A 13,362-nucleotide genomic window follows, 5' to 3' on the forward strand; every position below is an offset into this window, starting at 1 on the left:
TCGAGGGATGACCGTGACCCAATCTGAGATTTAGGGAAACAAATTACTGTCCAGGTGATAGAAGGCCAAGGCAGAGACAGGAGGAAAGGAGGGGAGGGGTGTCAGAGGCCGTGGGGATCAGTCACATGAGGAGGCAAGGGCAAGGAGGGACCCAGGGGGTTCCTGAGGGGTCTAGCTTGGGGAACGTGGGGGCAGTGGCACCCAGGAGGTCAGGAGAAGCCGACAGAATGTTCTCTGCCTTTGCAGGATGGTGCTGGAGGCAGCATCTGGGCTTCCAGCCAGCGGGGGAATATAGGGAAAAGAGACGTTTCTTCTTCTCATAAACAATCAACCCATCAATAAGCAGGCGGCCCTCTTAACCTGAACTCCCTGTGTTAACCGAAAGCCAGGAGGACTTTGACCATGCAGGCTCCGTTGCATAACTCGTTTCAATGGGCTATTGTTTTCCTGCCTGGATTTTTTCCATGATGGAAATGATTCGTGTGCCATGCTGGGCAGGAGATCATATGTAAATGCTTCCTGGGTTTGATCTCCATACGGAGCATGAATTAATGCTTGTGCGAAGGCACAGAGTAGGTAGTAAATGGATTTAATTAACTTCAAGTATTTTAGCCATCATGGTGGGCAGTGGTGACCTAAGGTGTGGGTACCTGCTGCTTTCCAGCTTGGTCAGCACCAGCAATTGCCACATTTCGTGCTTAAACCACTCAAAGGAGTTTGACGGTGGAAAAGCCAGGGTGGAGGTAGGGAAGTCAGGCTGGGAGCCAGGTGTCTTTAATGTGTTTCTGCTTTTGCTGTGAACCTGGGCAAGTTGTGACATGTTCTAAAGATTTACCCAACTGTTCAAGGACAGTGATGGGGTGAGGGGGGTGGGAAGTTTGTAGAGAGCTCCCGAGAGGAATTCTAGATGCCAAGCCACCTTCCAGAAAGAAGAAGAGGTTCGCTTTCCCTCCCTCCGCCACGGGAGTGAACAGGGACACTGCGGTTTGCAAAGGAGCCCCTACAGCCTTCCCCTTGCCCTTCGCCAACCACAGTGGACTCTGTCTTTGCCAGCTGCCTTCCTGGGCTCTTCCGTTGCGGAGTCAGGGCCAGGTGGGGAGAGAAAGGACTGGAGACTCCTGGAGGCACGTGCTGAGGAATGGCCGTGGCAGGAGAGTCAGAAACTTCCCGACGGGAGAGAATCCGTAGTGGAGATGAAATGAAGGAAGCAGACAAGGAAAGCCAGCTGTCCACCGGGGACTGGGAGGGGGTGGGCTTTGCAAGGAGGGGTGGCGGGGAGGGGGCAGGGTGAGAGAAAAGTTACGGACGGTCAGTGGGAGAGAAGGAGAAAGAGGACTTCAGAAAAGTCTCCTGTGCATGAAACGCCACCCCCCGACGTCATCTTGAAATCTAAGTATGAATTGACTTGATCATTCATTGAAAATTCTAGTGAAATTGTTCTTTCCTGGAATCTGCATGTGGGGCTTGGGGGCTCCCCAGAATCTGAGCTCCTCTGTGGCTTGGGTCACTGTGGGAGCTCACTGCTAGCCGGAGACGCCCCGCCTGGAAGGGCAGGGGTCTGCGCCTGGGCTTTACCCAGAGGCCTGCTGGGCAGGGCTGGCGGCCTCCTGGGGCCTCAGCTTACCCAGCTACAAAACTAAAGGGCTCTGCCCACTCCCTCCTTGACTCTAGCTTCTCTTTGAAAGCCCCTCAGGGGCAGGCCCCTGTCTACACTTCTGTGCAAGGGCGGGCACTCACTGCAGGTCTGTGGAGCAGGGAGGAAAGTGTAGGCATCCAGGGCGGTCCCTTCTTCAGCACCGGAACCTTTTGGCCACATTTCCTTTCCTTTCCTTTCTTTTACTTTTATTTGCGAAGATGCGGCTGGTCGGTCAGCTTCCTCCTGTGTCCTCCCCACCCGCAAACACTGGAAAGCTAAGCCCGCACCTCGCAGATCCTCTGCGCGCAGGTTCTGGATGGGACGCGGGTTCTGGATGGGACGCAGGCTCTGCCGGCCAAGGGCACCGGAGGAAACTACTTCGCGGTGGAGTTATGTGGGGGAGACAGAGGCAGGGCGGGAGTGCTTTTAGAGGAAGCACTGTGGCTTGATGGCCGGCAAGCTCCTGATCGTGGCAGGGGAGCGGGGACGGGTCGTTTGTCACCTGGTCCTGTGGTGTAGCTTGGGGAGTTGAACCTGAGACCCAGCCTGGCCTGCGTGAGCCGTCCCACAGATTCTGTGAGCCTTTTGTTCCCTTACAGGCCGTCCTGTTCTGCTTTCAGACAGATGAGGTTCCCTGCAGCCGAGTCCTGCCTGACTCCCAAGAGAACCCTGGTCCGAAAGGCAGCTGTGAGGAGCCTGGCCCGCATTCAGGGGCGACTTCGTGTTGCGATCCCGGCCACCATGTCACAGGGACTGATGTGGCTGGCTGGGTCCTTGACCTTCTGCTGTATGCCTCACTTCTCTTCCCCTCTGGAACCCGGTTGCTCACGTCCAACCCGGAAGGGGCAGTGGCTGAGATGGAAGGGGTGGAAAACCTGAGAGGGGACACGGTACCTCTGGGCTCTGTGCATGGGTAAGGAGTTTCTCCAGACGCGGCCTTTCTCTGCTTCTGCTGCTCTGATCCCTCTCCTGCCCAGAGCTAAGGCATTGTCACTGTCTCTGGTGTATTTTTAGCTATCCTGTTCCTTGAAAGCCTTTCCGATTTCTCTGACGTTGATTTTCCAGAACAATCCAAGGGTGGGTCGATGCTTTTATGTTTCTAATTTTCCATGCTTTGTTTACTATAAGAGCAAACATACATGTTACAAAGGCTGTTTGTACGTTTGGATAATTAACTTCTCCTAGTGGTTAAGGCGGAGGGCGGAGAGGGCACGAGGTGGAGAAAGAGGGAGGAGGCTTTAGAGTCAGACCCGGCAGCTTTGAATCCGGGCTCACCACTCGTTAGCTGTGTGGCCTTGGAGAAGCAACTAAACCTCTCTGAGCTTCAGTTTCCTCCTCTGGAGATTGGTAATAGGAACAGTCTCCAGCTCACTGCGCTGTTAGAAATTGAAATAAGATAATGAAACTATAACGATTTGGTTGGTTCATGGTACTTATTAAGGGCTCTTCTTTATAAAACTCTTATTGAAGTTCGCCTCAGTGTTTTCGTCTGTAAAAGGGACAAATAGTAAAACACCATGAACAAAATAATACAGAACTGGCTCTAGAGCAAGGAAGTTTGTATGAAGCAAACCCAGTGGGCCTTGTCCCTTAAGGCTTACTGGCCTGACAGAGGGTAAGAGGAGATCTGAGTGGTTTGGGGGAGCCACTGAGGAAGGTAAGAGCCAGGCTCATTTAAAGGGATGTGGGGAGGGGCGCCTGGGTGGCTCGGTCGGTTAAGCGTCCGACTTCGGCTCAGGTCACGATCTCGCGGTCCGCGGGTTCGAGCCCCGCGTCGGGCTCTGGGCTGATGGCTCAGAGCCTGGAGCCTGCTTCAGATTCTGTGTTTCCCTCTCTCTCTGCCCCTCCCTCGTTCATGCTGTGTCTCTCTCTGTCTGAAAAATAAATAAACGTTAAAAAAAAAAATAAAAAAAAAAATAAAGGGACGTGGGGAGGACGAGCCTCTGTCTCTTTCCTTGCCTTGTACTGGGATTGATGTCCTCTCACCATGCACAGACCTCCACAAAAGGGCCAGCAACAAGCAGGTCTAGGACTCTCAGGGTAGGTTTTCTTTCTGTTGAACATTTACATATGGAGTCTTCCTTGGGATAGAGGAATTCTGGGCCATGAAGAGGGGCTCATCATCAGGCTAGAAGCAATCTCATAGGGTCGAAGTTGGGTATAATAAGTTCTCCTTGGTTCATCAGAAGAAAGGAGAATCCGCTTTGCCTAAATGATTACGTAGCCCCCGAAACACTAAAGGTTGGGGGATCCTTCAAAGTTTTGTACGCCAGGCCTCCGAGAACAAAACTATGGAGAGGTATAGAAGGGGGGAGGAACTACATGTTTGTCCCTCAAACTCTCTTCCACAAATGTTTCCTCAACTTCTGAATCTACAATCACTTCAAATATGGTCTCTAGGATGAGGTATTTTGGAATTCGTCGGAATAAACTTAATTCATCTCTTCCGTCAACAGTCTTCGACTCAACTTACCCACAACATGAAGTTTGTGCGGAATGGAAGTTCAAGAAATCTCTTTTCCAGGAGACTTTGCAGTCTTTCTTAATCACCAAAAGTTTGCCTTAGGGTTCATCGAGAAGATCCAACCAACATTTTCAGATGGGCGTAGGTGTGAGAATCGGATCTCTCCCACATGGCTTTGAAGACCCCAGCAACAGTCAGCTTCCACGGTGTGTGGGGCTCTGGGCTTGGGTCGGAGGGCTGGCCCCAGGCTCCTGTGGGGATACCCCGCTCCCCCACCTTTCCCCCAGGGACCCCTTTGTGGCTCCCAACATGCTGTCCCGCAGAAAGCTAGTGCTGGCCGCATCTGTTCCTTGGGCTGGTCAATCCCCCTGTTAAGAATGGGTGGCTCAGTCGGTTAAGCGTCCGACTTCGGCTCGGGTCACGATCTCACGGTTCGTGAGTTCGAGCCCCGCGTCGGGCTCTGTGCTGACGGCTCGGAGCCTGGAGCCCGCTTCGGATTCTGGGTCTCCTTCTCTCTCTGCCCCTCCCCACTCTCACTCCGTCTCTGTCTCCCTCAAAATAAACATTAAAACAACTTTTAATTAAAAAAAAAAAATGCAAAGGTCTGATCACTTGTTCCACCCCCGCCCCCGTTTTGAAAACTCCTAAGCTCTGGTGTCTGTCACTGAGAATTATGTTTGTTGGAATTAGCTTCACGCAGACTTTTCTCTTTGTCACCTGCCTGACCTGTTTAGCAAACACATAGCGTGTCTTTAAGTTCCTTGCCCCATGTATGTTCTTCAGTCGAAAAAAATTTTTCCCCTTATTTCCCACTCCTCTGCTAACTTCCTTTAGGTATATCCCTACTTCCTTCTTTCTCCTGGACCGCTTTTAGTCAAGGGATCCTTGGGTTCCTGTGAGTTGGCTGGCCTTCTCATTTTACATCTGATTTACGAAGAAACCTGGCCTTCTCAGACCTTCCCATGCTTGCTTGAAATACCATCTAGTGAAGTAATGGATCTGAAAAAAAAAACAAAAAACCCGAAAATCGCTTTTCAGTCTCCTTCAAAAATTCCTTCGTCTCTGGTTGCGACACACAGAGCCAAATCGCAGATGGAATACATTTCTTCATCTTTAAAAACACCAACTGCTTTTTTTCCTTATTTGATTTTTTTTTTTTTTTTTTTTATAGTCACACTGATTCTCTATCTAGCCCGTGTCTGTTCCTCATCTCCCCGGTCTCCCAGTTCTGTTTATCATGAAAATAATCCCCAGGGACATGAAAACGTGGGCTCTCAAGGGGGTCATCCATTTGGTGGGGGGGACAAGCTGGCTTAAAGGATGAGCAGTACATAGGGGTACAGGGAACCCCACTTTCAGACTCTGACCATAGGTTTGGCAAAAAGCATCTATGAGTCTTCCCCTATTCCCACAAAAAGAGTGGGGGTTCTCACAACTCGGGGCACACGGCAGTGAAGGAAAACTTCGCTTCTATGGCAGAGAAGTTAAATCTTCCCAGCTTTATAGCTTGGATAAAACAGAGGAGTAAAAGTCTGCCCCCAGGTCTCAGATGTTCTGTGTGGCTTCTTTGTGGACCGGTTTTCTGTCATGTTTTAAGTCTTGATTAGTCATTTCATACATTTATAAAGTGTGGGCTGTGGATAAACTGTAACGTTTAACACAAGGTATCGAGGCCCTAGTCCTTGTGCCACGCAGGGAGTAACGATTTGGTGACAGGCTGGGATAAGCTCCTACATCATTATGTTTCAAAAAGAACATAACCACCAAGATGTCGTGAGGGACAAGATCATATGCTTCCGAGGGCACAAAAGAAGGCAGAGTGGCACGAGAGCTCAAGAAAGCGACAGAGGAAGGGTTAATTTGGAGAGTTGAGGAATTAATGGGAGAAAGCCTATCTGCGAGATTCAAAATCCTATGACTATCACGTGCCTATTCTATAACGATATGTATTTTACTTAAAAACGAAAACATGGGTATGCTATCTCTGTAACTGATTATAAAAATAATTACGGCTCTATTTACAATTCTGTTGCCGAGGACCACAATACTTTAGGTCAGTTTTCTCTACTTTCTTTACGAACTTATTCATAATAGTTCACTAAATCGCAAATATTAATACTTTCTTTAAAAAAACCTTTTGTTTTTAATGTTTGTGTATTTTTGAGAGAGACAGAGACAGAATGCGAGTGGATTGGGGCAGAGAGAGAGGGAGACACAGAATCCGAAGGGGGCTCCGGGCTCCGAGCCGTCAGCGCAGAGCCCGACGCGGGGCTCGAACCCAGGAGCCGCGAGATCATGACCCGAGCCAGAGTCAGACATTCCACCGACTGAACCACCCAGGCGTCCCAAATATTAATGATTTCTTAAGGGAACTGGAAAGGAGGCTGACCTACAAAATGTTATCTTGGGTAACAGAGTGGCAAATAGGACTGCAATGAATTATTAACGAACCAGATCCTTACCGTGATTTCACATTAGCCAGGCTTTATCAAACTACCCTGCCAACGCTGTGCTCAAGTGAAGATGATTCAGTGGGGTCCGCATTCAGCCCTTACCACCCCCGCCCCCCATTCTTGTGTTGTATCGGCCCTATCGTCACAAGACAACTGCTTTGCTGTTATTTCTTTCTGAAGCATAGTCATTCCCCTCAGAGATTCGAGGAGCCTTGGGGCCCCTGGCTTCCCGGGGACCATGTACAGAATAACAGTTGGATTCTAGAGAGATTGAATGCCTTCCATGTTTCCGTAGGGGCTGCCCTGGCCTTTCTAACCGGCAGACTGGCAGGATTCTGAATTCCAAACATACAGCTCTGTCACATGGGGAATATAATTAGGAATAATGCAGCCCACAGGCCTCTGCTCTGGGGTATCCGTATGCTCAAGGAACTTCTCCCCCGGTGATAAGGGAGCTACAGACTGAATTTTGTGCCCCCCTACCCCAGATTCACACGAGGAAGTCCTAACCCCCGAGGGGCTGCTATTTGGAGGTGGAGCCTTTGGGAGACAATTGGGTTTAGATGAGGTCAGGAGGGTGGCCCCAGGATGGGGTTAAGTGTCTTCATAAGAAGAGGAAGAGACACCAGGGCTGTCTCTCTCTGCCGTGGGAGGACACAGAGAGAAGGCAGCCGTCTGTGAGCCAGGAGGTGGGCCCTCACCAGGAACTGAGCCAGCTGGCACCTTGATCTTGGTCTTGCAGCCTCAGAACTGTGCGAAATAAATTCTGGTTGTCTCAGCCGCCCACTCTGTGGTATTTTGTGACTGAAGCAAGTGCTGACCGTCATGACAGGGCTCAAAGGTCGCCCGTCATCTGCCTGCCTCGCTTTGCTGCCCCATTTCTGGCCGGTGCCCCCAGCTCTCTCACAGGTGAAGTCCGGGCCTCCTGACAGATGCCCGTTAAGGCCCCAGGAGGACATTTGCTTGGAACTCCTCTACTGATGTGGTGACTCTTTCCAGGCAGTGATGGGACAATGGCAATATTTTTCAGGGAGTAATGAGGATCTTTTTAAATTTTTTTTATTTTTTAATGTTTATTTATTTTTGAGAGCAAGAGAGAGAGGGAGAGACAGAATCCAAAGCAGGTTCCAGGCTCTGAGCTGTCAACACAGAGCCCAACGTGGGGCTCGAACCCACGAGCCGAGCCGTGAGATCATGACCTGAGCCAAAGTCAGACGCTTAACCGGCTGAGCCACCCAGGCGCCCCAATGAGGATCTTTCAATTGTTCCTTTCTGCTTCTAAATTGCAGTGTTTTTTAAAGGTTGGAGTTTTTAATACAGGGGTTTACTCCCCTCCCTTTTTTGTAGCTTATAAACTACACTATATTCTTTAAAAAAAAAAATTTTGTTTTCAATGTTTTATTTATTTTTGAGACAGAGAGAGACAGAGCATGAGCAGGGGAAGGGCAGAGAGAGAGGGAGACACAGAATCTGAAGCAGGCTCCAGGCTCTGAGCTGTCAGCACAGAGCCTGTCACGGGGCTCGAACTCACAAACCGCCAGATCATGACCTGAGCCGAAGTCGGACGTTTAACCGACGGAGCCACCCAGGCGTCCCCAAACTACACTATCTTCTTGGTTGACCTGTGGCTCTTTGCTCATCCACGGGTTTGGATAAGCACAGAGGAGTTTCCCTTCCTAGAGCACAGATAAGCCCTTTGGACTCGAGATACCAAGAGCCAAGTGGGGTGGTCGGGGGGCCTCGCTCGGGCATAAGCAATTGGGGAGATAAAAAGAGAAGGGGGACAGAGGGGTGCAAGGGGGAAGCGCAATGGCAGAAGCCAGAGGAAAGAAGAGGCCGAGGAGTGGAAGGTGAAACTTTAGGGGAGCGAGGGGTGCCAAGCACAGCGGCTCCACAAGTCTCAGGGGCCCACGCACTGCCCGTGGAGGCTGCCTCTGGTCTGGGCCGGAAGCTGACTCCAGAAGCAAAGGGGACTCCAAGGAGAGGGCAAGGGCCCAAAAGTCAGGGCTTCACCGAAGGGGGCAGGAGCCCAGCCTGGCTGCCTCGATCCACCCGAGTCCTTATAAACTAGGGCATCACCCAAGGCAGGAAGCAGGGGTGAGGTAATATGCGTGAGAAGCTTGGCCTTTATCCCAGCCGCTTTCACGGAACCGAGTGTTTACCTACTCGAGCACAGGAAGGGGAAGTTGGGAATGAGGCCAGAGTCTCTTCTGTGGAGACAGAGGTTCTGCTTTATTGGCCCTCCTGATAGTGGGGGTGACTGAGACCTCGCATGCCATCGGGCACGGGCCTGGTGACGACCGGGGACGCTTCTTAGGTGGGCTAAAAATAGGTTCTTCTCCAACCTTTTCCTTCACATCTCTACAGCCTACGAGCGGCTGAGGTGACGAGAACACCGCCTCCCCCCATCAAGGTTAAAGTTTGGCCGAAGTCTCCCAGTCCCTTCGCCAAGGGGAACTCGGCGCTCCCGCCACAAAGCCCGCTGTGCTGGGAATGGATGCGCTTGAGGGACTCTCTCAGGACACGGCCACTTCTGTCGTCAGGAGTGACAAAAGCACGAAGGGAGCGCCCCTTTGGGGCTTGGCGGATGGTGGGCGGCCTGGCGGGCGAGTAGTGCTCAGTTATACAAACGGACAAGATGACTGAAGTGACAGCCAGGCCTGGGAACCTGACCCCGGGGCACCGGCTGAGAGAGTGAAAGAAAGATCCAGGCTGGCCTTGGAGCTTCCGCACAGGTGCTCCCTCTGGGCCGGTGAGACCGGGTGTGGGGTCAGGTCTCCAGGCTTTCAGGGGAGCCCCCTAGGCGCCCGGGCTAGGTGCCCTGGCGGGAAAGGCGAATGTCAAGGATGAGACATTCTCTTCTAGGAGAGAAACTCGGCCTCGTCCATCATGATGATGATCGTGGCAGAGTAGGCCGCAATTCAGGTGTGTGGAAATCAGTCAAAACATTGGGAAAGTTTCCATTGAAAGAGCCATCTGAGGGAGGTGACAAAGGCATAATATCTTACAGGGATGTTCGCACAGCTTCACGCGGAGCAGGGGTCTGCGGGGGCGAACAGGAGACTGTGTGGGAAGGTCTGGAGGGATGGGCTCTGCCCTGGGGTCTCAGAGCCTGCGAGGGCTTTGTCTAGGGCTGGCTCTGTTGTGGCAAGACCTCAGGTGACAGCGTAGCCTGGGGCCACCTGACAGCACAAGCTGCTGCCTCACCTGGAATGTTCCTCCCTCGGTTGCCAAGGATGGCCCCCAGCATCTGAGGTGCCTGACCCGGGAGAGGTAATAGTCACCTCAAGTGACGCATCATCTTTCGGAACAAAGCCTTGGAAATTTGAGGGAATTTTTAAAAACACATACATAGAAAAGCAAGAACGATCTTCCTCAGTGATAAAAAAAAAAACAAAAACAAAAACAAAAACAAGACGCACAACAGGCCTGTGTGGCTTTAAGGTACGGTCTGCTGTGGGCACCATCAGAGGGAAAGGATTTGCATGTGATTTCTATTAAATGGGAAGGTTTCCTCGGGATGCTCTGGAGGCCCCGTTCCTGGTTTGGTTTGACTTTACAAATCCTTTCTCTGAACACGTCTGGCAGAGTTTAGCTCGGTTTGCAGTATGTAGGAATTAAAAACAATCCATTTGTATACCTCTCGAAGAATTGATCCCCCTCCCCTCGACTGCCCTCCTAAGTTCCAGAGAGAAGGGGACAGGTGTTTGCGAGGGCTTAACTGGCTCACTGGACACATCTGAGCCGTCCTTAGACCCGACAAGTCCGAGGCCGACCTGGCTAGCACGCTCCAGCCAACCTGGGTCTCCCGGATGGAAAGCCTGCCCCGGACAGAGAGGCAATCTCTTTCCAAAATCCAGACAAAAATGTTCGTTATTTCTGCTTTGGAGTCCCCCGGTTCTGCACCCTCCCCTCAAAAAGATTTCCCTTCTCTCCTCAGAATATAGGTGGCCTTGCCTGCTATCCCTTCTCCCTCTCAGCTGTGGGAGGCTCAGAAACCTCAGTTTCCCCTGCAGAAGGGCAGCCGGGGCCCAAGGGCGGGCCGGGACATGCCTGGTCCCCCGGGAAGGCCTCCCCACCTGGAGACAAAGGGGGACCTGAGGTGACCCCTGGCAGACGTAGATTCCATATGGTAGCTGGAGAAGGAATGCCTGGGGTCCCCAACATTATGCATGCCTCTGTCTCTAGCCAGGAGGTGCCAGGCAGCAGGGACACCAGACTGGGAGGCAGCCGGCCATTTGCATACAGCCTCAGCTGAATCTCCGTCCACACCCTGGGGGATGCGTTCTGTCTGCCTGGGTTTCATTTTTTTTTCAAAATTTTTTAATGTTTTTATTTATTTTTGAGACAGAGAGAGACAGAGCATGAGCAGGGGAGGGGCAGCGAGAGAGGGAGACACAGAATCCGAAGCAGGCTCCAGGCTCCGAGCTGTCAGCACAGAGCCCGAGAACCGCGAGATCATGACCTGAGCCGAAGTCGGATGCTTAACCGACTGAGTCACCCAGGCGCCCCCTGCGTTTCATTTTTAACACCCCTCCTCCATTCTCCCTGGAGGACACTGGACAGGAGTTGGGCCAGCTCATTGCCGCTGCCCTGGAGACGAAACAGGCTGTTTGCTCCATGCCTCCAAGCCCCTGTCCCCATCTCTCTTCTCTGTCTACATCTAAGCCTCTCACAAAGGTCCCACTGTGCCGGGCTGAGCATTGGATGAAGAACGAAGAAAAGGCTGCGTCCCAGGAGGGCCGGTTGTTGGCGGTGGGGTCTCAAGGCCATGGTGGCCATCCTGGCCATTGTCCTCCCCGACTCCACTTGCCAGCTAGGCAGAACCATCCGTGACCGGGAGAGCAGGGGGGGGGGGGAGAAGGGAGGGGAAGGTGGCGTCCGGTGCGGGATCCAGGTCCCCGCTCTATGTGTGCGTCAGGCGGACACGAGCACACCCCCCTCATGTCACTCCGTCTTGGTTTTCTCGTCTGTAAAATATCCAATATTGATGTTACATGCACTGTGTGTGTGAGATACTGTGTGTGGCTGTGCGTATGTGGTTGTGTGTGTGTGTGTGTGTGCACGCGCGCGCCCGCCGTGAGGGGGTGGGGGTGGGGGAGGAAGCTGGTGAGGGTCATTTCTGAGGTTCCTTCCTGTTCTGAACCTCCTGCAGGGCTGAGTGTGTGTCAGTCTTTGATCTCTTAGAGCCCGGGGGCAAGAAGGTAGAGGGACAGGCAGCGTCTCCTCCTGCCCAGGGTGCCCCAGGTCTCTCAGAAGTGACGAAGCAGCTCCCACGGCTTCCCTGACTGCGTGGCCTCTCCCATCCCCCATGCCATTCCTCCCAGCCCTGGTCCAGCTCTGACCCACAGGTCCTGCTGTCACACCTCCGCGGTTCCTCAGCTTCCCCTCGTCCTCCCCGATGCTCCTTTGCCAAACTTCTCAAATCTGGGGGTGAAAAGGGCCCTGGGGACTCAGGGTCATCGAGTCCAATCTGTACTCGGACTCTGGGCCACAGGCGCCTTCCAAGGGCTCCCCTAGGAAGGACCTAGGCTTGGACCCCGAGGCTTGATGCCTGGAGCTGAGCTCTGTGTCGTCACAGGGCCCAACGGAACAAGTGTGGCATCTTCTCGGACACAGTCTTTGGCTCTCTCCCGCCTGCGTTTCCTGACCCAACAGCTTGGCTCCTCAGCCCTCGGTCCTTTGCGCCAGTCTCCTGAGAGCCCTGTGTCATATAACAGGTGTTGTAGAGAGAAGCCATCCTGGGCCTGCAGGAGACCCCAGCTCTGTCAGGTTAGCCCATAAACCAGGGACCCAGGCCTCTTCCCAAGAGTATCAAGAGTACGTGAGTGCACTTTGCAAAGCATTATACAGATTCGTTTAGAAATCTCCTTTCTGGCGCCGCCTTCTAGTAATTTCCCCGGGGTTCCTCTTGCCTCTGCAATTACGGTTTTAAGATTTCAATATAACTGTAATTTTAAGTCATTTAATTCGTTGTTAATAGTAGTATTTAGTATTTAAAAACGAAGTTTTAGGCTTTTTTTTTTTTTTTTTTTTTTTTTTATATGCCCTGGAGCCGCTGTCGCAGCCCGGGGAAGCTGGTCAGCTCACCTGCTCTGAGTCCCTTTCCTTTTGGTGACGACTGCTCGGGGCTGACATTTCTCGGGGCGGGGATGGGGGGAGGGACTCCCCAGAGTCATCGCCAACCGTTTTCTCGCTCACCCACTTCTCACTTGCCTTGCAGCCGGACATGGGGACACACAAGGGCAGGTGTGTGGGCCGTGTGGGAGACACTGGGGTCCCCACTCTGCCTTGGGTGGTGCCCTGTGCGGTGGGGACGCCCCGGTCTAGGACAGCCTTCTTGGAGCCTTGGGAGGGAAGAACGAAGAGACACCATGTCACAGGTCCCGAACCAGCCCCAGAACCTTCCTCCTGTTCTGTTATTCAGTAAACGACGGATTCCTCTCCGGTTTAAACCATATGGCCACATCCAGTCTGCTGCCTGGTCTTGTAAATTGCGTTTTGCTGGCACACAGACAACCTCATCTGTGTGCTCATTGTTGGTGGGGCTTTGGAGTGGCAAGGGCAGGCATGAGCCCGTGACAAAGGCCATGTGCCCACAAAGCCTCAAATACTGACTATCCGACCCTCGGAAGCAAAAGTTTGCTCGTTCCTGATCCAAATCGTTGGCCAGTTGGGGTTTTGATTGTTTTCAGACGAATGCCTCTGACCCGACCTCGTGACAGAAAAGGCAGCCTCAAGGAGCTTCTTTTTCCCAGTCACGGTGTATCTTGCTCCTTTTCTTCAGGGTAGACGCCACAGCCTCAGGG

Source organism: Panthera tigris, chromosome D2 (assembly GCF_018350195.1).
Source record: "Panthera tigris isolate Pti1 chromosome D2, P.tigris_Pti1_mat1.1, whole genome shotgun sequence".
In the NCBI taxonomy this organism is placed as follows: Eukaryota; Metazoa; Chordata; class Mammalia; order Carnivora; family Felidae; genus Panthera; species Panthera tigris.